We start from the raw sequence: 27,070 nt of genomic DNA on the forward strand, positions 1-27,070 counted from the left end.
TTGTTGCCCCCCCTTGCCTCGTCGCGCCTTGAAACACTTGTGTATAGGCGCGTTACAAATGCCATATCATATCCAAAGGCACAATTTGCAATGGGCCTCCTTTGTCTTCAACCCTTGTCAGCAATTTTGCAAGCCTCTGCCAGAGAGGTTTGCATCCTTTTTCCACTTGCTCCATAACTGGCTTGTGATGACCAGTTACTGCCACAGCGCGGCATCCGACTATGTCTTCTTCCCAGCCATCTGGAGAAAGTATTGTGCCCCAAATTCGCATCTGGCCTCTTTTCTTGCAGCTTTGTATTTCTTCATCAGATTTTCCTTGACAGTTAAGTTTCCTGTTTATCTCCCATCTAATTTCAGCTCCCTTCATGCCAGGTTGTTCGTATCTTATCACATAATCTCTGGTGTGTGCTCTTGCTCTTGTCTTTAAATCTTGAACATAATCATCTTCTTCTGGTGCTGACCATTCTGTGACCCACACCAAGGATGCCGTTCGACCCTGGAACTGACCGAGTGCAAGGTGAGTTAGGCAATGAGCTGTTTGGACATCTATCTCTACAGCTATGAATATCTTAGATTTTCCCATAGCATAAGGCAGGAAAGCACACACATAACAATCGTCCTTTGAAGTCTCTTTCCCACTTCTTTGATGTGTTGATAACACACGTTGTTTCCCAAATGTGCTGTACTGTCTAAATAATCATTTAATTTCATCCGCCCTTGCACTTCTCTTGGGTCTATTTCTTGACAAACGAAAACGTGCAAAATGCTCATGAAGTACATCAGACATCATCCTTCCTACAGGGGGAACATAGGAACACTTGTCATCAAAATAGGTGACCTTACATGTGTCAGTGGTGTAGGAACGATCACATATGGCCTTGGCCTTGCCCTTCTTACAATGTCTAGGTCTGCAAAGGTCACTGGAGTGGGAAGGATTAACAGGACTCCTTCCTTTTTGGGACCAATAATGTAAACAGTGTGGATCAATAGGAACAGAAAAACAATAATAGATGCTGAACAGGCATATATTATGCACCAATACATTAGACCCCACCATCTGTGTCTCTCCACACATTGTTGACTCTGTTCATTCTCTGGATTTGCAATATTTTCAATAGACCACATCATGCCTGTGATTACTTTTAAGGAAGGAAAAACTCTTTTTAATCAGACAATCTTGTTAAATACTCAGGTACCTATCTGATATGTTCTATTATTTCCACAAGCAACCGACTGATTGCAGGACGATTTATAGGATCTCGTAGAAACACATAAGTGTTGGTATTACACCAAACAAGATTAGGATGAACTCGAATCAGATAATTAAAAACCATAGCAAGTAATCTGTGGGCATCATCATCAGACAAGACCATTCATACATCCAAAGAGAAATTCAGTGAGAAATTGCTCCCTTTTCAAGTCATCAAAAAGGAGGTCAAGATCCCACATACCTTTTGAGACTTCAATACTTTTCTAAAGTCAGGTTCAAAAGATTTCTGTGGCTCAAGCAACAAGTTTGCACACCTGCTATAATATCTGTAAGGAGTGTCCACGGAAAGCCGCAGTTCAAATGCACACTTGCATTTATTTACTGAGTAGTCTTTTCGTCCTTCATCCTCGTCATCGATTGAATCTGCACGTGCTGAACTTCTTCTTCTTGACTTGCTTCTGAATGGGGTGGTGATCTGATGGTCTCACCAGTGTATACTTTTACATCTCCCAGGTGGAACCAAGCTCGTGTCCCTTGCACCTTAACTGCTGATGAAGTAATGTCTTCTACAATATAAGGACCACTAAATCTGGGCTTATGCCACTTCCTAGTGGAATTAATAATTAGAACAGAGTCTCCAGCAAAATGTTTAGGAACACATAACTCTAAGTCCGGTTGCTGTATTGTCTTCATCTGTTTACTGAGACCAACACCCCTTCCACTTGAGTTGATCTGAAATGACAGAGATACTGGTGGTCATACATGTTAAGTACACATGTAACTCATTTCCTAACAATTATGCAGTTGTCTGGGCATCACTTCTATTCCTCGATGGAGGAGTCAGAGGTGTTCTCATCTGCCTCCCTGTAACTAACTCGTGGTGCGTGAGGTGGTGGTCTGACCCGGGCTGATTTCTCAATGCATACAATGCAAGGTGCAAGCAACAACCCCCCTTTGATTTTTTCACAGAATACTCTGCGGTATTACACAGTGACTCTGATGTCACCAAGATGCCTTGTTCCATCATAGCTGATATAGGGGGTCATTCCGAGTTTGGAATTAAGAGAAAAATGATGGCGGTAAAGGATTATCGGCATCGCTTAGTGCTATGGGCTATTCTGACCAGCCAAACCGCTATTAGCGCATCGTAAAGTACGGTGCCTCTAATACCGGCATGGGCGTGGCCAAGCGGGCCATCGTGCCAGCAATAGCGGCATGCCATAAACTGGAGGAGATCACAAGTGAAGCGGACATGCAAATACTGGCATCATGAAGGTGTTAAAAGTGGTCACCTGCATGCCGTAAATACCGGCATCTCTGACCAACCGTAAAAAGCCATGTGCAGTGTTCCCAACTGCCACAGGTGCTCACAATCAGCACAGGTGGAGGCAATGTAGTCTGGGCCAGTAAAAAAGGAGCACACCCACACACCACACCCCCTCCCACACCAAGATGATTACAATAGTTGTAGCATTACTAGAGCTGGAGGACATGCTTGCATTGCCACACCAGCAACAACAACAGCCGGCACCACAGAGGAGACGCAGGAGGAGAAGGAGGGTGAGACAGGCCCAGCATGCCCCACCAGTGCTGCCAGCGTTACCAAGCGGGCAGCCCCCAATCCTTCGCATCCTAGCCAGTCCTTTCAACCTAACCCCTGAGCAGATCCACACCCTGTACCATCAGGACCGGGACACCATCACCACCATCGTGGACATGATACACAACGACATTTTCAGCCTCATTGAAATACGCACCACCATCCCCCCTCTGCTGAAGGTAGTGTCTGTGCTCCACTTCCTTGCCACATGCACCTACCAGCACACAGTGGGGCACATGCATGGCATATCACAACCCTTATTTTCTCGCATTCTGAACCAAGTGCTGGATGCCCTCCTCAAGCACACAAAGGACTACATATCCCTACCACGGACTCCCCAGGAGATATTTGATACAAAGGTTGGCTTCCATGCACTGGCAGGCATGCCAAATTGTGTAGGTGCCCTCGACTGCGCCCACGCGGAGTTGGTGGTCCTGCATGCCATGGAGGTGGTGTACCGCAGCCGCAAGCAATACCACTCCATCAATGTGCAGATGGTATGCGACGCCAGCAAGATCATCACACATTGTTGTGCCCGATATCCCGGATCAACTCATGACTCTATGGTCCTGCCGAACTCCACGCTACCACGCTTCATGAAGCGACATGCTGGACGACGTGCCTGGCTGCTTGGTAAGTTGGATGACTGGCACATGGCATTGAAATGGGGGGAGAGCTGCACACACCACCATGCTGTCAATGTTGATGTGACTGCACGATGTGCACATCACCGAACGCTGTGCCCCAAAGCATCACAAATGGTACATGACACCCAAATCCCATAGGAATGAAGTAAGGTCGACACCTATCACTACATGACTAACAGTAAACCACCCCACATCCCACAACACATGCACCACTCATCAGCGGAACTCACCCTCCGTAACGCCATCCAGCAACATGCAGTGCATATGCACTATGTTGCTGTCTCCAGCAAATCACCACACAGGACAAGCATCCCTGGGAGTGCATTGAACTGAACCAACAAGGGAATCCACTGTCTGTCACAGGGCTGCAACACCCACAGGAGTGCTGCATGTCACCATGGGAATAATCAGCGCTGAATGCCTAATATTGCACAGACTACTGCCAACGCTCCCTCTAAGTAAATCTCACAGAACACAACACATCACAAATTTTACACAAACACAGCTGTATGCGTACACGATGCATGTGCAACAAGACGTCAGTGCACACCATGTATCATCTTGAAGATGCAACCCACACCATTAGTCCATGGCACAGGATACATTGAGAGCCTGAAAATGGTGTAAATACATCCAGGGACATGTGCATGTGACCAACGATAATCTGCAGGCATGTGTGACTAGTACAGCTGTCCATCATGAATCGACTAATATATACCTTTTATTGCCTCTCATGCAGGTGATAGTGGCTATCCCTTGAAGCCGTGGCTCCTCACCCCTGTCCGAAAACCACAGAACAGGCACGAGGAGGACTACAATCGTTCCCATACCCGTACCCGTGTGGTCATCGAGCAAACCTTTGGCCTGTTGGGTAGGGCACTCCTCTACAGGCATGAGAAAGTGGCCAAGATCATCATGGCATGTGTCATGCTGCACAATATGTGTATCTGCCGGAACATGCCCCTGCCCTCTGACATTGAACTGCTACCACCTGGTGATGATGAAGGGGATGAAGAAGATGTGGCTGGACATCATTGCGGTGCCGATGCACAGGAGGGACGTGCTGTGTGCCAATCAGTGATTGCACAATATTTCTGACACACATGGCTGCAGAGGGTGACATGATAGTTGGTCAGAGGGCACAGGGTGTGGGGGTACATGTACACTATGCACTGTATATGAATAAATGACACATGCGAAATGATGAATGTCCACTCAGGTCTTGCTTTTCACACAACGGGTGTATTAAATATAACAATGATAATGAAAGTGCAAAAACCCTCCACCACCCTCTCCCCTCCACCTCCCCTCACAACTCCCCCACACACCCTGCCCCCACCCACTTCCCCCACAACTCCCACACACACCCTCACCCCCTCTCCCTTCCCCAACCCACCCACACATGTCCCATCAAGTCTCCAATGCCGACATGAGGCTGCCCTGATTATCAATTCGCAATCCCTGGTCCAGGTGGCGGCATGTCTTGCCGGCGCAGGGTACGCGCTGACCTGCGGAGCGGGCTCGTCTGGGTCAAGCTAGATGATGACGGTGTGGCCGCCTGCTCGGATTGGGTAGCCTGATGCCCTGCCTCCATGGCATCGGCTATGCAGCCTAGTACCTGGCGGAGGGCGGAGACCTCCACGCAGAGGCGGCTGGTGTTATCGGCAAATATTTTGGCCATGGAGGCAGTGTTCTCCATGATGGACCTGCCTAGAGAGGCGATGTTCTCCCGCCACTCCTGTCTGGCCAGTGTGTAGTCCTCAACAAACTGCCACACAAGGGCAGTCAGCTGTTCTGACCGCTGCGGCCCTGCGGGTGCACCTGTGGAGGTTGATGGTCCCTGGCTGTCCTGCTCAGCCTGCTCAGCCTCTATACTCGGCAATATGGGACTGAAGTGCCCTTCCATTTGCTCCTGGCCAGACTGCTCCGAAGTGGTGGCATGGTCAGTATCAAGGGATGATATTTGGGGGGATGCCGGTGGACTTGGCGTGCAGACCACTTCTAATGCATCGTCCTCAACGGGCATCCATATGTCATCCTGTGGGTCCTCCACAGCCAGGGGTGCTGTGGCTGCCACCGCCCCAGCCAAACTGGACTCCTCAGAGTGTGGTGCCTCGAGTGATTCCTCAGGATGGCCAATGGGTGGTGTTGCTTGCACATTGTTTGATACATGGGTGTGTTATGCAGGCATACGTCGACGTCACTCATGTTGGCCAAGAGCTATGCTATCTGACATGCATATTTGTTGGGGCCTGCACACAGTATGCCTCATGGCATTTACATCTTTGTGTGGTATGTGTCAGGTACGGCATTGCCTTGCTGCAGGCATCTGCATATGTCTGTGATGCGTCGCCTACTTTGCTGGCAGTGTGTGTGTGTTGGACTATGGCTTGACTCTTTGGACTGACATATTGGTTAACTTTCATCAGACTCGGCATTACAATGTTTTTTAGGACACTCACCTCCATCGGCCGATGTTGTGGTGCCACACTCCATCTCGCCAACACCTTCAATCACCTCCATTCCGATCATGCTGGCGCAGATGTCCTCCAATGGGGTCAGCTTGATGGGTGAGCTGGGTCCTCCTCCTCTTGCCATTGCCTGGCTCCTGTTGACTGAGAGAATATTTCTCACTCTGAGTCGCAAGTCGTCCCAGCGCTTACGGCAGTCTTTGGTGGTTCGTGGGGAGTTTACCACAGAACTAACTTTCTGTGCCACAAGTGCCCAGATCTCCTTTTTTCAAAATTGCCTCCCTCGTCATGCTGTTTGCAAAGACTATACCAGCATGCTCCTGCAGTGTCCCGGCCAGCATCTCCAGCTCATCCTCGTTAAATCTCTCCTTGCGCTCGCGGGCAGCTGCCTTCTTAAGGGCCTTGGGCATTGTGGTGTGTTTGGAGAAGTTATTCAGACAGACAGCAGAGTCCCACAGGTCCTGTGTGGTGAGGATGGCAATGGATTGTGTTTTTAAAGATGGCCGCCGTGCTCCTTCCCGTTCCTGTGCGATGACGCTACTTCCGGTTCCGCTTATTTACGGTGACCGTTAATTACGGTCACCGCTATTAGCAGTCACTGCTATTGCCGCATTGGTTCATGGCGGTAGTGCTATCTGAGCTATGCATGATGCCGCTAAGGGCATATTTCATGCCTTTAACGGCATGGCAGTAATGCCCTTACCGGCATGGCACAAAGCTTGTGCCCGCAAAGTCGTAATAGTCCTCTATTAGCGGACTAATGACTGCATGGACGCGCTATTTACACCATGTCGGTAAGGACCGTTACTTACCTCCAAACTCGGAATGACCCCCATAGTCTTAAAAATCGCCTTGTCCGCCTCTCGAGACATTGGGTACTGCCTTGCTCAAAGTAAAATTTCTCCTGGTTTCAGCTTAATCTTTGACATAGGTTCATATCCCCTTCAATAGGCTTATGCCATAGGGGCCTGTAGTCCATAAAGAGGTTGGCACTTTTTCAATGTCCTCATCAAAAAATGCTGGACGCTGCCTCACTATCATCATTCACTGTGGGATTTCTCTTCTTTCTATTCTGATTCAATGAGTAATGCTCATTTCGAACACTACTTCATCGTCTGAGGGGACGTCTCTGAACATATCCTCTTCAGTGATGTCAGTCAGTCTGTACCCTTCCCTAATAGCAATTACCCTTCTCCATGGCCTACCCTCATCGGTTCCTTCAAGCATAGCCAACTCCCCTCATACTGTGGCTGCCTGTAATTCTAGAGGAACAATCTGTCCCCCTCTTCATCCATAAGCACCTGTGGCCTGAACAGAAATTCATCAGGTATTCTCATAATCTTGCCCACTAAGCCGGGTAGCCATGTTAACAAAATGCGTACCCCATAGTGTCAGACTTCTGGCTCTAATGGTGTCCTGCGCAGAGCTATTTGCCCTGTAAATGACATGATAATGTCACCCACATTTAAATAATGGTTTCCTGGCATGCAACACACTATACCTTAGTCAGTAAAAGAAATCGTCATATTTAACTTTGTCATGAGATCTCAGCCCAGAATATTACCTGGTGTCTGCCTCAAATACAATAATGGGACAGACTTATCACATTCTCCTATAGAGACTGGTAATTTCTCAGTAAAAGAAACTCTACTTGTAACTCCAGAGTAGCTTTGCGCATTCATGGCATTTCCTGTTAACAAACAGTTTTCCTCTCGTATACATGAGCGAGTTGCTCATGTGTCGGCTAAAAAAGAAAAGGATTTGCCTCCTATGGTAACATCAACCCTTCGTTCCTTTTAGGGATTTGATGTCACCGATAGTACTGAACACGTCAAGTCACCCTGTGAGCTGTCCTATTGTGGGTACATGCTTATTCCCGTACCGGTACTTCCTACCACAACAGGACACCCCCTGCTCTAGGAGTCAATAACTGGCCTGTGTTTGCATTCTGCTGTATCTGCATGGGTGCGTGCTGTGACTGCCCTTTCAGCTGATTCATTAGTGCTTGCTGTGGTTGTAAAGCCTGTTGCAATGGCGGTGCTTGCACATGATACACTGTCCGATCTTGGGCAAATCCATTCCTATTTTGTGAGCTATAAGCTGGAGGATAAGCTGTCCCCCTCTTGAGAATTGCCCATTCTGTACATTCCCTTGGCTCCCACATGTTTACCCAAGGTGCCCTGTCATTCAACATGTCCAACACACAGGAGTGAGTCTTCTAATCTGCCCTCCCCGCCTGCTTTGATTATCGTTCTGTACATTCTGAAAACCACCTTGGTTAATCTGGAAGCCTCCTTGATTATTCTGGAAACCTCCCCTTCCTCTGAAGCCTGCACCTTTGCCTCTCGGCACAAATCCATTTCCTCCTTCACCCAACTGGCGTTAATTAGTCACCTGTTGCACATCTGCAATTTGCTGCATTCCCAGCCCTTCTCTGCTTGTCAGTACTGCTCCTTCTATAGCGTACTCTGACAATTTCTTCTGAACTAATTTAGCTTACTCAAGTTTCCTAGCATCATCCCACTTCTTATTCTTTTCTTGCAACAGTCGGCAATGATGTGCAATAGTCAACTGTATTTCTGCCCATGGTTTTGCTTCCATTCACACTAACTTCATAAGCTGCTTCTGTACCTGTTCTGGCAGTCCCTGACACAAAATATGATAGAATACATGTATTAATTTCCCCCACGGCTCTTGAGTTTCCAAAGTCCACAATTCCTGAGAATTTTGAATGTAAGCAAGCGGATCTTCGTCCTCTTTCATCTTACGTGCCATAATTGCGCCCATATCCAATGTATCAGGATATTGTACTCTAAGCGCTTTCCAGGCTGCCACCCTACAATTATGTCATGTGCTGTGTTCTGTGCTGTGACACTTGAGTATCCTGCCCTCGTCCAAATGTCATCAGCCTTTTCCCCAAGGATAGCTGCTAGAAAACCCTTAATGTCCCCTGTGGCTAAGGTATTTCCTCCTGTCATTTTTTGTAACTCATAAATCCATTTTCCCACACCTGCCGTTAAACTAGGAAGTTTGCATCTTAAATTGTCTTTGTCCATCTGTGGTCAGGCGATACACTGCGGTCTGACCCCTCCTTTCTCTAAAAAAGGGAATTGCAAAATCCCCAAATCGCAATCGGCTCCTATCATCTGCCTATTCATAGCAGGGACAATGGTTCCTGATCACCTTCTACCTGGTAATGACCTCAGTCTGCTCACATATGGTGGTGATTCCCTCCTTTCAGTACAAGATCACCCTTTAGGTCGTTCTGAGTACACCATAGTTTCTGGCATCCTTTCTTCAGGTTGGTTTAAACCTGACCATCTTACTTCCTTGTCTTTCTGAAAGCATACCTTAGGATGCATATAATTGCACCCTCCTCCCCACAGAAGGTTTTACTGTCTTCATCTGACATATCTTGTCCCCAACTATTATGACTGTCATCCTCGTCTCTGTTTGGAGTCAGCCTGTCCAAAGACAAGGCTCTGTGCTTGAGATTAAACAGACTTCCCTCTTTGCCTCGTGATTGGGCAACTATAGATCGATCTTCTTTTCCCCTGTTCCTAGACTCACTTTTTGTCCTCATCTCCTAATGGGCTTTATCAATTCTGTCTCTGATACTTCATATCTCAAAATTCTCCTCTAGGTTTACCCTAGATGGTCTTGCCATTGCTTCTTGTGATGAGAACAACTCCTCTATGTCACCCCATAATACTACTGGGCTTGGTTCCATTAGCTCTTTCTCAATGCGATCAACATTGTGTGACCTCCGTCTTCTCTTTTGTTCCATTTCTTCATCAAATTCCCTTTGTTTCTCTCTAACTCTTTCTTCTTCCTGTCTTTTTGCTTCCCTTCCCTCATTTGACCTGTGCACCTCTTCATCTGTGCGTCTTTGCATTCTTTTATCTCTTAATTTCTGTTCTTCCTCTTCTTCTCTTTTCTTTTCTAACCTATCTCACTCTTCGATTGCTCTCTGTCTGTTGTCATATTTTCTTTGCTCTTCTTCTCTTTCTTCCTTTCTTAGTTGTTCTTGTTACTACATCTGTTCTCGTCTTTGTCTACTATTTCTTTTATACTTGTCTTCTTTCAATCATTTCTCTCGTTCCCTGTCCTTTTTATCCTGTTCGTCTTGATCTTCCCCTTGCCTTACTTCCTCGATACTCTTCCCATCAAGTTTGAGTAATATCTGTCCAACGATCCATTAATTCTGTATGAGTGCTATCTCATCAGCCTTGTCTCTTTCTCCTTTCCATCTCTTAATTTCTCATTCTGTTTCTAGGGTAACACTTGGCCATTCACTTTTCTCTTTGTCCTTTCTGGACTCTCATCACTGATATGAGCAGGTGGTTCATGTATCGGATTACTATACTGTGTCGTTGCTTTTAATTCCCTTAATGGATATGCTCCATCATCTTTTGAACTATTGCTATTTGCTTCAGGCGAGGTAAGTGGAGAAGAAGGCTCAACAACCCCCTCTTTACACTGGTTAGGCATCCAGTACTTAGGAAGTGGATCTTCCCATTCCTCCTGGTGCATCTTCCAAAGCTCTAAGCTAGCTAACCTTAATTCCAATTTCTTTCCCGTGTACACATTGTGCAAGTATGTGGTCATGTGCTGCAAAACCACTTTGGACAATTATCCCACTTGTGGTCACGGCATGAACATTTTATCTGCCTTGCCCTTAACCCATTCGGCACTATATTGCTTAAGCTTGGGAGCGTGTTTTGGGAGTTGCTTACACAGGTGCATTAGTGGAGTAACATCCTCCATTGTGACAAGTCTTGATCGGCTGTCGATAATTACCGTTATTTTACAGTTATTTTACAGCAAAAAATAAATTTCAGAAAAACAATAAATATGAGCGCACACCAATCATCACCGCTCCAAGCCTCTATTTCACACTTTACTTTAATCTACCTATTCAATGACTAAATAAATACATTTCTACTCTCAACCTCTTAACACAACCTATTGTTTGTCGCTCTTCGACATCTCACCTTTTTCCCTATACACAAAATACATGAAATACACAAACAGACAGACTGGCCGGCACTACCATATATCTTTTCTCAGCGCTCGTCACTGCAATTCTTGCCCCTAAAAATAGAAGTGCAGTTATATTCCCTTTCAGAGACCTTGTCTGTGTGTCGTATATTTATCCACTTGGATTTTGAAATAACTTCTTCTAAACATTCCTAGAACGTAGGACTCTGGGCTATCTGTGACGCTCCTCGTCATATACCTTATTCAACGCTCTTTGTCATTAACTAAATACTCAATCAACCCTACCTTACTTTCTCCCTATCATCACATTCCCCAATTATTATTCATTCAACTTTTGCCATCTTTCTCAAAACCAGGAGGGGATTTTGTGAAAGAGGGACCCGTCCCACCTATCTCTATTTTCTTGAAAGAACTTTTAGGTCGGCCGCTATCCACAGGAAGCCTCGTGGTCCTCCAGCTAAATGACAGAGGACGTTTAATATTACGAGACCCTTAAAAGCCTACTTGGTCGACGGATCTTTAACCATCCTCTCTCTGCCACCATACGAACCCCGGGACCTGTGGCCCTTTATGACGAGGTACCAATACTTATAGATGGATGGGGATGTAGAACATACTCATACATCAATAATCAGACCGACTCAGGAACTTGGCAAAACACTGTACTGTTTTTTTAACAATTATCTAAAACAGGGAGTTACAACAGACATCAACTGACGTTCGCTCTATTTCTCTCAAAGCATCACACAGCATTCTTATACTAAAAATGTGTCACTGCTAAGAAAACCTACTAGGGGATGTGATAGGCCTAAAGGGAACATGTAGGTATACGTTCCATACTGACAGGAGTTGTGATTGGTCTCTAGGATCAGGTGGACACTAAGCCCATCCCAAGTGCAAGTCATCTTCTGTGTCATACTAATACACAACACCCTATTGGTTTCACAAACCATAGGGCTCTTTAATATATGGTCCTCTATAATTGGTTGGCATGCTTGTACCCTTCTGGAATATTCCACTTGCTAGCAGCATGCAAACTGGTTAGCCCACGTGCTGGCAGGGTTGGCCTGGTCATGCCTCCCCACCGAATTAGCCCTCATCCATCATCACTCCTGTGTCTGCCATTCAATTAAAGCTTTGAACTCTTGTAGAGGTTCACTGTGCCTGAAAATAAAAGGGAGTGTGGCATGGTCTTATCTTCTGGTTTCGGTGTAGCTCGACCCAAAGTCTATTTCCATCTTGACCATGTGACTGGAGACCACGTTTTCGAGCTCTTTACTGCAGAAAATACTATTAAATGATGAACTCTTAGTGCTTTCAGGGTTTTTCCATTACACCTCAAACAGGAATTTGCTTCTATCTCAAGTTCATGTAGCTTCTCGAGTACATGGCAAGGCCCTCGGCGACCGCAACTCAAAGCTTCTTTTGCCTTCAACTATTTTCAACTGTGCCACACTTCAAGCCCTTTCATTTGTGGGGTCCAAGTTTGCCAAAGTGCATTGTGGAACATCCAGATTCTATACATTTCATATGTATATACATTGGCGCATCGCTGCAATCTATTTACTACGTAGCCAGTCTTATGATTACTTCGTCTACTTGCGTTACAGCATCTGTACAATTGTAAAATGTCTTTGCATCTCTTCAGTGATTCTTTGCATGGTCAATCTTCTTTTCGATCCCAAAATGTTGCTTTACTTTGATAATTCATCCTCAAATCCTATAGAATGTCTATATTCTTTCTTCATGTGTGTCTTTTCTGGGTGCATCAATTCTGCTTCGTATGACGTCACCAGTCTTCTTTCTTATCATTCTTCACACTTCTTCCGGGACCTTCTCCAGAAGACCATTATTTCTTTGTTAATGCATATAGGGTTTTCTCAATGGATACCTTGTCTCCAGGATTCTTTGCGGTATAGGCAACCTCACTGGCACTGCCCATGTCGCAATTTCCGCTTCCCAACATATAGGCAACATGGGGGCAGAGCTTCTGGTAGGGGTACTTGGCTCCTCCTCTATACCACCTCACCGCAATGTGCCGGGAGAATAAACAGGAGCAGCTGTGGTACTGTGTCAGGTCTTATATTAGCAGGAGAAACCGTGGCGCTGTATCGGGTCTTGGCATCTACCGAGGTAAGCGGCTGCAGCAGTCTAGTGGATGCGGGACATGGCTCTCCGGGTGATCCTTGTGGCAACAGAGTAATTCAGGTCTCCAGCCTGCCTCGATCAGCTGGCGTCTGCACCACAGTACAGGTGGGCATCCTCCTTTCGGGCCAGTATCCCCGGATGCCTTGGCCTGCCACGACCCCACCATGGGTGCACAGTGCACCTTGAAAAAAGAAAATGGGCATTTTGCCTGCTCAGAGTCTTCAGTGTTGATACGACTAGAATTGACATAATCCAATGTAAACATGTCCAATAGAACAGAATGGGCAACACTGCTGGATTGCTTTCCTTCCGATGATAGGCCCCATTGAATTCACAAATGGTTGGTTACTCATATTTGTCCTTAGTTGACAGGGGTGGCTTAGATAGATAGCCAGAATAGTAGGTTGTGTAGGCCTGACAGGGGCTGTTGGCATGAATATATATGATGTGTAACTGTGGGGAGGATGGGGAGTTGAGCAAGTTATTGAATTGACATTCCCGTAGTTTGCCACTTCCTGTGGCAAGCCATGAATAAATGTCTTGAGATTGTATGGAAATTATGTATACTCTTGATAATTGCCATTAAGGACATTTTAAAAAAAAAAACAATGCAAAAGGAAATATGTGAACACACAAGTGAGTGTGCAAGAGTGAGTAAGAGAACAGACCAGACATCTGAAGGAGGGAGAGACCAAAGGGTGACATGACAGGGGAGGAACACAAACAACGGCTCTACGTTAAAATACCAAAGCCGCATACAACGCAGCCTTGTGTGCTGAAACTTCGCATTTCGAAAATGTTGACTGTATTAATTTGACAAATGTCCCTCGCTTTCCATGTTATGGAAGCGGGGGACACCCCCACAATCCCTGAACCCATAATGCCAACCAAGGGGAGCAGGGAACACCCCCACAACTCCTAACCCCCTTGTTCAGCATTGTGGGATTCGGGATTTTCATCCAATGCCAAATGCACACTAAATACGCATTTGGCATTTTGTTTCTGTTGTTTTCAGGCAATACCGAAAGAACAGAGGAGGGAGTGTGAAGAATTTTGAGATAGTGGCGAGAGTGAGCTGGGGAAGGCAAGAGATGAGGGAGAATATGTTCTGAGAAAGCCTGTTCCATGCTGTGTAAATTTCATCCTAAGTGATCAGGCTTTGGATCTTTTCAATGGAAAACACATGCTCCCTCGTATCCACCTGCAATTAAACATTTTGAGACTTGCTTCGATGAGCTGGCTTAAACCCTATGGGTGGGGGGGCTGTGGGGGCTACAGTTCCGTGTCTTTTGGTTGTAGCCCCAGACAGAAGCTCAGGAGCTACAACCAAAAGACTAGCTAGCCCCGAGTCTCGACAGTCCCGACATTAGTGTAGCCCCAGATCTTTTCCAGACCTAGCAACACCCCAGCTTAAACCCCTCTTCAATCCTCCTACCGCAGGAGTGTACTATTCGATTCTCGTGGTGTCCTTATTGGTATACATTTTCTCCCTCCTAGCAAACCAATCAACATCTGGACCTCAATAGGATACCCCTCAAAAACAAAACATCTAAGCTTGTCCTCCACTTCAAGGCTAAACAGATTTACTGGTATGCATTACAGTGGGCGAAGGTAGCATCTTGACATGCCATTACCCCCAGCCAACCGCTTAGTAAGGTGCCAGCTAACCCCATGACCAGAGATAGGTGAGGGAGACCCAGCTGTAAAAATGCTTCTTCAAGGTAGAGGTAGGGTTAGCTTAAAAAGTGTGAAGACCACTGCCCTATGATGAAGCTAAAGGTTTAACTGTTGGGCTCAACATTTAGATGGCCAACACCTCCCATGATTAGTGTCTCTGTTAAATTAAATAGCCTCTGAATTGGGATGAAAGATACATTTAATGGGCCAAAGGAATTGAAATAGCTATTTAGCCTCCGGGACTCAAAGGAAGCGGGTATCAAAATTGAAATAGGTTTAATGGCCCGCACTCACTAAAAGCTTTCAAAACTGCTGCCCAGCCCCCCCACCCTAAATTCTGAAGCTGGCTCTGCCCCTGCCCCTCCCTGAACTTCATTGGTTGGTTCGGTCTCCCTTGCTATGTTTGGTCAGTTTGCACACATTAATGGGACATTTTATGCCCCTCCAATTAAAGAATTCAGATTCTCCACACATTCGTTACAGAAAGTCATAATTCTATTAAAGACACAGAGGCGAAGGATTATGCTTTCTCTACAACTTTACTGTTCAGCAGCAAAGAAAAAACAGTACCAATGAACATGAATACAAATCTAATAAAAACTACAATAACCATGTTTTTCTAAGAATTTGTAGTCCATTTTGATTGGTCCTCGAACTGACCATGTGATAGGTCCATTAACCAATAAACAAGTCCTTAATGCATGAAACTCCTGTCCTCTTTCCCTTCCTCCTCTTTCTTTGCTGCTCGGCAGCGAGTTAAGTACTTTTTCTTTATTATAATATTGTTAATGTTGGTTTACATGGATTGATAAACTTTCACCTATCGTGTGACGAGCGTGTTACTTTTCTAAGGCGGAACATTCCGCAACATGTAGGCGGCTCTAGGGTGTTGCGGCCTCGACGGGGCTGGTGCACCGGCGGCCGCAGCTCCTCCGATCCGTCCAAGAGGGCACTACATAACGGAAGGGAGAGCGCGACGGGACCGCGTAGTTCCGGCGCTCTCTCCTTCGTTCTTCATTTCGAAATATATGCGTTTTGAGTGTCACGGATGAAATTGCTCCGAAGAAAAGAGCGTTTATTACTGATACGGGCTAACAACAGCACGCATCGCACGAGCGTAGCGTCCTGTTTACGAGCTCAACAGCGCCCCTGCAGGCAATCAACTGATACCGCACCTAATACGGGCACAGCCCTAGGTCAAACCTGTGAGTTGATATTATCATTATATCTATGATATAAGCAGAACCAGGGAAGATATATAATTTTCAATTTAATACACAATCTGACCCTCTATACTGAGAGGACCCTGGTGTATATATATATATATATATATATATATATATATATATATATAAAATATATATAATATTCATAACAAATACACTACTCCCCAGGGCCTGGGAATTGTGGTGTCACGTGTCCCGAGAAGCAGGGTCACGTGACACACGACAGCCGGATGGAGAAATAAAGGTATCACCGGAACTGGCGTTTTAACGCCAGTCCGGGTTTAGGCACCTATGGACGTGGTCGTGAGTGATTATTGCTGCGCCGCCCCCGCGCACTGCGACACCATCGCAACCCCCGCGCGAGGGCCTCGCTCCACGTCTGTCCCGCCTGCAGAGCCCGGCAGGCCAACATCACACTGGCGACGAGGCGGTAAGTGGGTTGCGAGCCCCGACAACAACGGAGGTCTTCGCACCCACGGACCCGCGCTTACACACTCGCGGAGCCGGCAGGATAACGACGCCGGCCCCGCCCACCATCGGAGTCGACTCCCATCAGCGGCGGAGTGGGGCCCCAGTACCCCAGGGCCCCAACTAGAAAAAAAAAAAAAAAAAGTTTTTCTCTTTCTTCACATCTAACAACAGCCCAGGTGGCAGCCTCCTCAGCCCTGGCAGCTGCATCCAGCAGCAAATCACCACCCCACGACGAGGGAGAAGCGAGACACGCAGGCCTACCCAGCCAAGGCGCCGCACGTGAGACCACGCGCTGCACGCCCACCAGGCCCAACCACCACCACACGGTAAGCTGCAACTCGGCGCCGTGACACCGCACAACACAACATGTCCGACCCGACGTCCAGCCCATCAGAGACCAGCGCCAGGTCCACGTCGAGGAGGAGCCTCACCGAGGAACGCACAGACCCCACGCTAACCACGTTCATGCCGCCCTTCGACCCGTTCACCAACGGAGCGGCCATCAGATGGGAAATATGGATACAACAGTTCGAGATGCACCTCGACGCGAGAGACATCACTGTGCCCAAAAAAATGCGCACCTTTCTCCTCTTCAACATAGGATCTGCCGCCCTGCGCCTATTCAACGCCGCGCCAAACAGAGGTAGTGACGCTAACTACGCTGCAGCAAAAGCCGCCCTTTCTAACATGTTCAAACCAGACCTCAACCCCGACTACGAGCGGTTCCATTTCTGCATGGCGAGACAACGAGAAAAGGAAACAGTGGACAAGTTTCATGCTCGCCTTCGCGAAATGGCCGTGGGCTGTGAATTTCCAGATGAGGAATTCGCCATCCGCCTCCAAATCATCAACGGTATCTCATCTGAGAAGCTGAGGAGGGCGATACTATCAGAGAAGAATGTACGGCTATCACGCATCCTCGAGATGGCAAGACTCCGCGAGCAAACAGAGGACCAAGTAGCAGTAATGGAAGCTGCCATTCAGAGGCTTCCGCTGGACAACCCAGGACCAACAGAAGACGTAGCAGCCATCTCCCGACACCAGGGCACCCGCCCGAAACAGAACCCGAGAATGCAACCACCACAAAGGCGTGACCAATCGTGCAAGTGGTGCGGAGGCCCATGGCATAAAGGGGATTCCTGCCCAGCATGGGGGACAACATGCAGAAAATGCAACCGCCTGAATCACTACGCTGCAGTCTGCCTAAATCCACCGAACAAGAATGACCGTGACGCAGACCCGCGGCCATCACAAGAATCACGTAGGAGATTCGCGCCCAAGGAAACCCGCCAACCAACGCGGAGAGGAAAAGCTAGGGCAGTCGAAGAATCTCAAAGATCCCAAACCACGAGCGAAAGCGACGAAAGTGACAGCGACTCATCCCCTGAAAGGCAAGGCAAAGAAAAGAGAAAGAAAGGAAAAAGGCGAACACACCGAGTGCACCTAATATCAGCAGTGGACCCACGGAAATCACGACAGAAGAGGAGACCAACATGCACCATCCTCTCCAATGGAAACCCACTGAAAGTTATCATTGACACCGGTGCCACAGTAAATGTCATGCCAGTGACAGCATTCAACAGTCTCAACCCCAGATCAGAGCTCCTCAAGAGGAAAGTCAGGCTATACGCCTATGGATCAAAGGAGCCCCTGCCTGTGCGAGGATCGTTCAAATCCAACTTCGCCCACAGTAACGCCAGCTGCCGAGCCCGAATATACGTAGTAGACGCCGGGTGTGAAACCCTCCTAAGCTGCAAAACGGCTGAAAAGTTGAAGCTGATACACTTCGCATTCAGTGCGCAACACGATGAACTACACGACCTCTTGGGGCGACACAAAAAGCTGTTCCAAGGCATCGGGCGCCTAAAAGGGAGAACAGTCAAGCTACACATAGACCCCACCATCGAACCCAAAGCAGTACGGCACAGGCGAATCCCATTCCACCTGAGAGAGGCCGTAGAAAAGGAGCTACTCAAGCTCGAGAGCGCAGGGATCATCGAGAAGACGTCTGGACCAACCCCGTGGGTTTCGCCGATGGTAGTAGCCCAGAAGCCAAAACAACCAGGCGCTGTAAGGATATGTATCGATATGCGGCTCCCCAACATAGCTATCGGCCGTGAGCGCCATGTCACTCCCACCATTGACGAGCTCATTGTAGATCTCACGGGAGCGACGATCTTCAGCAAGCTCGACCTCCGGTCCGGCTATCATCAACTAAAATTATCGAAAGAATCCAGATACATCACAACATTTTCGTCCCATCTTGGCCTGATGCGATACAAGAGACTCAACTTCGGGATATCATCGGCGGCGGAAGTATTCCAGCATGAGATCCGGAAAGTTATCACGGGCCTCGAGGGAACCACTAACATCAGTGATGACATCCTTGTATATGCATCGAACAAAGACGACCACCACCAACGCCTAGCAGCGGTCTTAAAGCGACTCGAGGATGCCGGACTGACCCTCAACGCAGACAAATGCGAATTCAACAAAAAGGAACTCTGTTTCTTCGGATACATCTTCAGTGCAGCCGGAGTGTCCCCAGACCCATCAAAAGTACAAGATATAAAAGATTTTGAACCACCAAAATCAGCCTCGGAAGTGAGGAGTTTTATGGGAATGGCCACCTACTGTGCACGGTTCATCCCTTATCTTGCAAGCATCGCCAACCCACTCAGGGATCTAACCAAGAAAGATCGACAGTGGGAGTGGGCGGAGGTTCACCAACAGGCTTTTCAACTGATAAAAGACTCCCTGTCCGCCTCCACCACCATGGCGTTCTTCAACGTAGACCGACAGACCGAACTTCTTGTCGACGCCAGCCCGGTCGGCCTAGGGGCCGTGTTGACCCAAACAGATAAAGATGGCACGATATTTCCAATCGCGTTTGCCAGCAGAGCCCTCACCAAACCTGAACTAAATTATGCACACATCGAAAAAGAAGCCCTGGCCATTCTGTGGGGGTGTCGCCACTTTAAAGTCTACCTGTTAGGGAAACAGGCGAAAGTTTTCACCGACCACAAGCCCCTGGTCCCGATATTCCGGGGCTCCGCCCCAATCCCTCCCGCCCGCATTGAAAAGTGGATGTTGCAGCTGCAACCCTACAACATTGAAGTAGAATACCGCCCAGGATCGGATAATCCGGCGGACTACCTGTCCCGCCATCCGCGGCCAGCCACTGACAAAGAACAGCACCATGCAACAGTAACGGACGAACACGTCTGTCACGTGATAGCATGTGCCCGACCACGAGCATTGACACTGCAAGAAGTAGTACAAGAAACAGCAGAAGACGCAGTCCTGAAACATACCACCGCAGCCATACAGTCAGGCAACTGGAAAACCTACCTCATGTCGATGTCTCACCGAACAACCACTGCCTAAGCCAAACTCAGGGCCCTGTTCGGCATCAGACACGAACTATCTGTAGCACCTGAAGGAGTAATACTGAAAGGACACAGGATCATATTACCAGAATCCCTCCAAGCCAGGGCGCTCAAGCTGGCCCACAGTGGTCACCAAGGGATTGTCAAGTCGACCGCCTACCTAAAGTCCCAAATGTGGATGCCAAACATGCACCAGAGGATTTCGGAGATTGTAGAATCCTGCACAGCATGCCAAGCATCACAGAGACCAGCAAACCCTGAACCACTCAGCTGCGCCCCCCGAAGCACGAAACGATGGGAAGCCGTCAGTATGGACCACTGCACCATCGCCGGAGAAGGATACCTGCTAGTAGTAATAGATGAATTTAGCAGGTACCCAGAGGTAGAGCATGTGGCCTCGACAAACACAGAAACCACCATCCTCACATTGGAGAAAATATTCGCAATTCACGGCATTCCCAAGAAAATTAAAAGCGACAATGGCCCATCGTTTGCCAGTCAAGAACTAAAGGAATTTTTCAAAGAGGTCAACGTTAAACATCAACGCATCACCCCAAGATGGCCTCAGGCAAATGGTGACGCAGAGCGCTTCATGGGATAGCTGAACAAGATCATCAGGATCGCCAAGAATCAAGGACACCCCTGGTTGAAGGCTGTATATCGGTTTCTGAGGACACACCGACAAACCCCGCACTCAGCCACAGGGGTCAGTCCGGCGGCCCTCATGTTTGGAGTTCCCATCCAGGCGGAGCTACCGATACACCCAGACTGGACAGCGCCAGACCCGGACATCGTCGAGATGGAAGCAAGACGGGAAAGACACAACGAGCGAGAGAGCATTGCTCGACGAGCACACCACAGAGAAATAAACCCGGGGGACACGGTCCTCGTCAAGAACCGGGCAACACCTAAGAAAATGTCCCTCAATTTCGAAGCACGCCCGTGGACTGTCACGACCACAAACCACAGCATGATTACGGCAACCCGCGGAAAAGAGACGGTAACCAGAAACGTCTCCCACTTCAGGAAAGTGCCTCAAGAAATGTGGGAAGAACAGAGGTCACCCCAGAGGGGAGAAGTAGTACACTCACCCCAAACGCCCATACCGCAGCAGGCCACTGAAGTGCCGGAAGAGGCAAATGGTGAAGTGGAGGCCGCAACGGAAGATGCGCCACGAGAAAGAAGCACCCGATACAGCCTCAGAGAAAAGCCCAGACCGTCTTCCCGCCTTCAGGGGTATGTAGTAGACGAAATATGCCAAAGAAGACGGCGGCAGAGGCAGAGACATTCACCTATTCAGAAGTAAGACTCAATGTAGAATGTCATGTTATCACGTGGGAATTTTGCCTCCAACTTGGGGAGGAATGTGGTGTCACGTGTCCCGAGAAGCAGGGTCACGTGACACACGACAGCCGGATGGAGAAATAAAGGTATCACCGGAACTGGCGTTTTAACGCCAGTCCGGGTTTAGGCACCTATGAACGTGGTCGTGAGTGATTATTGCTGCGCCGCCCCCGCGCACTGCGACACCAGCGCAACCCCCGCGCGAGGGCCTCGCTCCACGTCTGTCCCGCCTGCAGAGCCCGGCAGGCCAACATCACAGGAATCATGAGTTCCTCCAGTGATGAGGGGAAGGCTGGGGTCAGCCAAAAGAGGAAAAGAGGAGCCACTCGGACATGACTGATGTCTTCCAGAAAGCCCTGGGGGCTTTCTTACTTATTTTCTTACTTGCTACTGATAAAATGCATAACAGGAAGCCTCTTTGTCTTGATTTGCAATCTCAGCTTTAGGGTTACTATCAAAATGTATTGCTTGTCAGCGAAACAAGTACTTAAGTCTGTGTGCATGATTAGCAAGCGAGTGCCATCAGAGGGTCGCAGCTGCCTGGGCAGCTTAATGCATAAAGCCGCCGTGTGGTGATTTTCAGTTGCTCTACTTTTAGCATTCCTTAGCTTCCTGCTAGGCTTTACAGGAAACGCTGTTATTCCTCTAGCGCCACCTTCAGTTCATTTCTAGCATTTTCAGTCTGCTACTGTGTCTGATATGCTTGTTTTGAAAAAATCGTCTGCAAACGCAGCGAGATTTTCAGCCCTATCAAATCGTTCATGTATGCTTTATCTTCACCATAATTATTCAAGCTACAAAGATGTATATTTAATGAGCCACTGTTAAATGAATCCCACATGAAATACATGTATGTGTTGTGATTTTTCACCTTGGTTTATTAACCCGGTTTGTTAAAATGTTCGCTATGTAAAAAGTATTACTTTAATTTCCATTCCTAATCGCTGTACATTATGTCTTGAAATCCATTGCAAAATCACTTCAATATGTTACTGAATAAATTCATTAAGATACCAACACAAATATGAGACAGTATTACAGCCTGCGCTGTTTCTACCTTTTTACAACGCATCAATTTACTTTTCAAAGTTACGGTTCTGTGACCTGGTGCTGCACTTTCTGCAAGATGCTAGCTTGGTACAAATATATAACATTTAAATGTGCAATTTAATTATTCTCAAAATGGCACCCACTTTGTAGCATATGTGCATACTTTAGTGAGGGATAAAAAGGTCATAAACCGTTAAGCTCACCACATTATTCAGTTTTGGTCTTTGTATTAGGAAAGCATACACTGAGCAAATTTAAGACCCCAATACAAATGTTTTTCAATTTTCCATCTTGGCTTTGTTTTACAAAAATTAATATTAGTGAGGCAGCATCACAGAAGGTTTGACATGGCTGTACTGCTAGGTCCTGGACACACACCAATTCTTTGCATGCGTTCATTCGTGTGCAAGGGATTGTTTACCATGATGTCTGTTAAACATACAGCATATACATGCGGTGCGACCCATTAAAAAGCCATTTACGGTGAAAAATAAAACGCACAGCAATCGGCATTGACCATATGCAGCAATGCACGCATGCGCTCTTCTTTTTATAAGATATCCTGAGAAATATTCTTTTGTGCACTGCAGACAGTGTTTTGGTATGCTGATGTTGAGAAATAAACCTCCTGTTGAAGTGGAGATTGAGCATTTAAAATAATGGCCAATAATATGATGCCGTGACACAATGATGCACAGAGCTGGCAGTTGTATATCCTAACTCTTTATTAATGAGGTGCGTACTGGCCGCGGAGTTGAAACCCCGCCCCCATCAACCACTTGGGTTGCAACCCACAGAACGTAATGATGGAAAGGAGACCCGGCTCCTTTCCCATGACAATAGAAATGGAATGTTACATCTTCCCCTCTCTTAATATGAAACTTGGGGTCATTAGTTTATTTCTTCTATCCACGTTGAGGGTTTGCGCACCACTCTTCGCAAGGGACTGTGTACTGGTGGGATTTTGCATGTGCTGCAGTCACTGGCGCTATCATCAGCGTCTTTGTCCTCTTCCCTGTATTCAGAGTCCAAATCCGAGGAGTCCTCTTCTGCGACGGGGTCAGTGCTTTCTTGGCTTCTATCACCTTCGAAAGTTCGGAAGAATGATGAGTTCCTTGTGATAGTGCCCCGTGGGCTTGCTGCGGTTATCATTGACTCTTCTATGTGTGTTACGGTCATTGGTTCAGGCTTAAATGCAGGGATGTCCTTGGCATCTTGGTTTTGTCTTACCAGGACTTGGTCCCCTATATGGATGTGGCAGGGTTTTGCTTTCCTGTTTATGTCAGCATAGTTCTTCATCTTTGTTTTGCTCTCTCTGTCCTTTGTTCTTGCAGTGTCGATGTATGTGTTGGGGAGAGAGGCACTTGGATTTTGTGGTAGCGTATTTCTTATCACTCGTCCACACATCAATGCAGAGGGATATTCTCCTGTTGAGCTGTGTGGTGTGTTTCTGTAGTCTCTTAGCAGCGTGCATATCACCTGCATGAAAGATCTGTTGGTGATTGAGCAGACTTGGAGGGCCCATTTCAGGTTACTCATGAACCTTTCCACCATTCCATTGGCTTGTAGCCACAGTGGTGTAATCTTGCAATGCTGAAAACCAAGATGTTCCACAAACATGGCGAATCATGTCCGCTGAATGGTGGGCCATTGTCCGATTTTACTATGGATGGAATGTAATAGTCTGCAAAAGTCTTGTCTAGTGCCAGTATTACTGCCTGGGCGCTGGCAGAGTGAATGAGGTGCACCTCTGGGAATCTGGACATTTCGTCGATAATTACCAGCACATACTTGCAATTTGCCAGCGGGCCAAACATGTCGATGGAGGCCTCATCCCATACTTGCAGTGACATTGACAACATTTTGAGGGGTTCGGGAAAAGTGCATGGGGTGACTGCCTTGCATGCGATGCATTTGCCCAGTAGCTGTTCTACTTTCTCGTCCATCATGGGAAACCAAACTTTGGTCCTCAGCTGTCGTTTTGTTGATATGATTCCCCTGTGTCCCGAGTGTGCCAGTGCAAGCACTTGTTCTTGCAAGCTTGTGGGGATGACGATTCTGTTTTCTTTGAGTAAAAGTCCTTCTGGAGACATAGACAGTGTGTGTCTGATGAGTTTGAAAGTGTGAAAATGTCTCCCTTTGGCTGATGATAGGTGTTGTCCGCGGTCTGTTTTGGCTTGCCACTGATTTGACCTCAGGCATTCTTGTACTTTTTGCAGTAGGTAGTCACTCTTCAGGGCTTCTACCAGTTGAGCACTTGTGATGGACTTCAAAGTGCTTTGTTTATTAAGTAGTGCATGTACTGGTTCGTTTTGATGGACTGGTGTTCATCTTGAGTAGGAAGTGGATATCTGGACAGGAAATCTGCCAGGTTGTTGTCCTTTCCCGGGTGGTGTATAATCTTGAAGGAGTATTCTTGCAACCTTAGACCCCACCTTGCGATACGTGGTGGCATCTTAGCTGTAGGTTTGCCATATATTGTGGTGAGGGCCTGGTGGTCAGTGATAATTGTGAACGGGTGTCCATATAGGAACAGGTGGTAGTGTTCACATGCCCATAGAACCGCTAGGCTTTCCTTCTCCGGTTGTAAATACGCGCATTCGGTTGAGGAGAGGTTGCGGCTGGCATATGCAACGATGCGCCTCGGGGAGTCGGGTGTAGCTCCTGGCTTGAGAATATGTGTCTGAAAAATGTCAGAGTTCACTTGCTGAGCTCGCACTTGTCAGCGTTGAGTGTGAGGTGAGCATCCTCGAGGGCCATGCAAACTCTTCTTAACGTGTCGTCATGTATTTCTTGGGTGGTACCGAAAATAAAATGTCATCACTAAAATTTAAACAATTTGGAATGTGCTTTATCACTTGATGAATTTCATTTTGGAATATTTCAGCCACTGATGACACTCCAAAGCTGAGCCTTTTGTATCTGAAGAGGCCCAGGTGTGTAGGGAAAGTTGTGATATATCTGGAGGATGGATGTAATTCAAGGTGGTGATAGCCCTTGTTTAGATCCAGTTTCAAGAACACTTTTGCCCCACGTAGTAGATGCATCATGTCCGTCATCCGGGGTGCAAGACGGCGTTCTCTTTCTATAGCTACAGTCAAGGCCCTCATGTCCACAAAGATGCAGACTCTGATTTAGCTTTCTTTTGTGGGCACCGGCGCAATGGGGGATACCGATGGTGTGGGTCCTGATGCAGGTTCGATTATTTCTTGTTCCAACAGGGATTGAATTTCATCCTCCATGTGTCTCTGGATATTGAGGAGAATGGCTCTGTAGTGTTGAGCCGTTGGTTGGATCTGCATATTCATGTGCAGCTTGATTTGTTTGCCCGTGAGCTTCCCCAGACCTTTAAACAATGCTGGAAACATTTTCTGTATCATTTCCTTCGGGATGGTGGTGTATGCAGACATAATCTGGTACATTATGTGTATGAGACCCACCTGAATGGCTGACCGGAAGCTGAGTATGCTTCCCCCTGGTACCTCTCCTTTTATGACATATATTTTGACCTTTAGACTTTTGTCCTTGTATTGACATGTAGCGGTAAACATGCCTCCACAGTTGAGGGGTGTGTTTGACCCATATGGGTAGATCAGTTTGCCTGCTTCGTGTAAATCTTTCTTTGTGGTCAGAGACTTATATGAGTCCTTGTTGATTCCATTTACCGTGGCACTGGTGTCGATTAGAAATGTACAGCTCTGTCCATTTGTTTGTAGTAGTGACTTCGGACTATAGTCTGCAGCAATGCTGTTCCCAATTGCAAGTAGATATCCTCTCTTGCGATCTCTGCTGGTGGATGAAGAGTGTGAGTCTCGTCTACGACATGGAGATTCATCTAGGTATCTAATTTTGTGATGTAGGGGCCGTGTTCGTGAGTCTTGTCTGCTCCTGTTGTGACTGGAGTGATCTCTCCTTCTTCACGTCATCTGTCTATGTGTGATGATTCCCGCGAGTCACTGTTGGAGCCACGCCTGCTGGTGACGGGAGATCACCTCGTGTGAGGTCGCACACTTTCTCGTCTTGAGCTACAGCATCTTGTCTCCAGGAATCTCTGCTTATTGAAAGAATGTAATGTTTTTGCAAACGGATTGGAAGTGGTTCTCCCCTCCGCATTTGTCACAATGATGACCCATTGCCGGGCATGGACCAACGTGTGGACATTTATAGCTGCATCTGTAGCACTTTTTTTTCTCTGTTGTGTCTCTTGGTGTGCTGATAGGTCACACTGTTGCTGATGCTGCTGATTGTGTTATCTTAATGTTGCTCAATTACTCTGTTTGCAAGGATAGCGCAGCGTCTGCTCTCGCTAATTGTAAGATTTCATTCAGCGTTCTGCTTTTCTGGAGCAATTTTTTTCAGAACTCAGGGGACTCACATCCTGCTATTGCCTGTGATATGAGTGCCTCTTCTGTCGAGTATCGATCAAAGTCACAGTATTTTGCATGTTTTTTCAGTCTCATTACAAAATTGCCATTTTTTCGCCTTTTTCTTGAGTGTGGTGTGAAAAATGTGCCTTTCATAGTCAACGTTTCTCAGCGGTGCAAAATAATTGTTCAGAGAATCAATTACGCCTTGAAATGTATCTGTGTTATTTTCTGGCATTTCAAACAGAAGGTCTCTTACCACCGGGCCAAGTGAATGCATTAGGATTCCTCACAGGTGGCGTTCTTCTCTGACTCCTGATGCATCAATATATATTTGCAGTTCTTTGAGCCACCTGGCCCATCTGGCCGCGAAACTGCTGGTGTCAGAGATGTCAAAATGCTGCATGGCTTTCAGCTGCAGTGAGTCAGTGCCACCTTCTTCCCTGGGTGCAGGGTGTCGTGGTGTGGAGCT

The sequence above is a fragment of the Ambystoma mexicanum genome, chromosome 2q (genome assembly GCF_040938575.1).
Source record: "Ambystoma mexicanum isolate Mex_15411 chromosome 2q, UKY_AmexF1_1, whole genome shotgun sequence".
NCBI lineage: Eukaryota > Metazoa > Chordata > Amphibia > Caudata > Ambystomatidae > Ambystoma > Ambystoma mexicanum.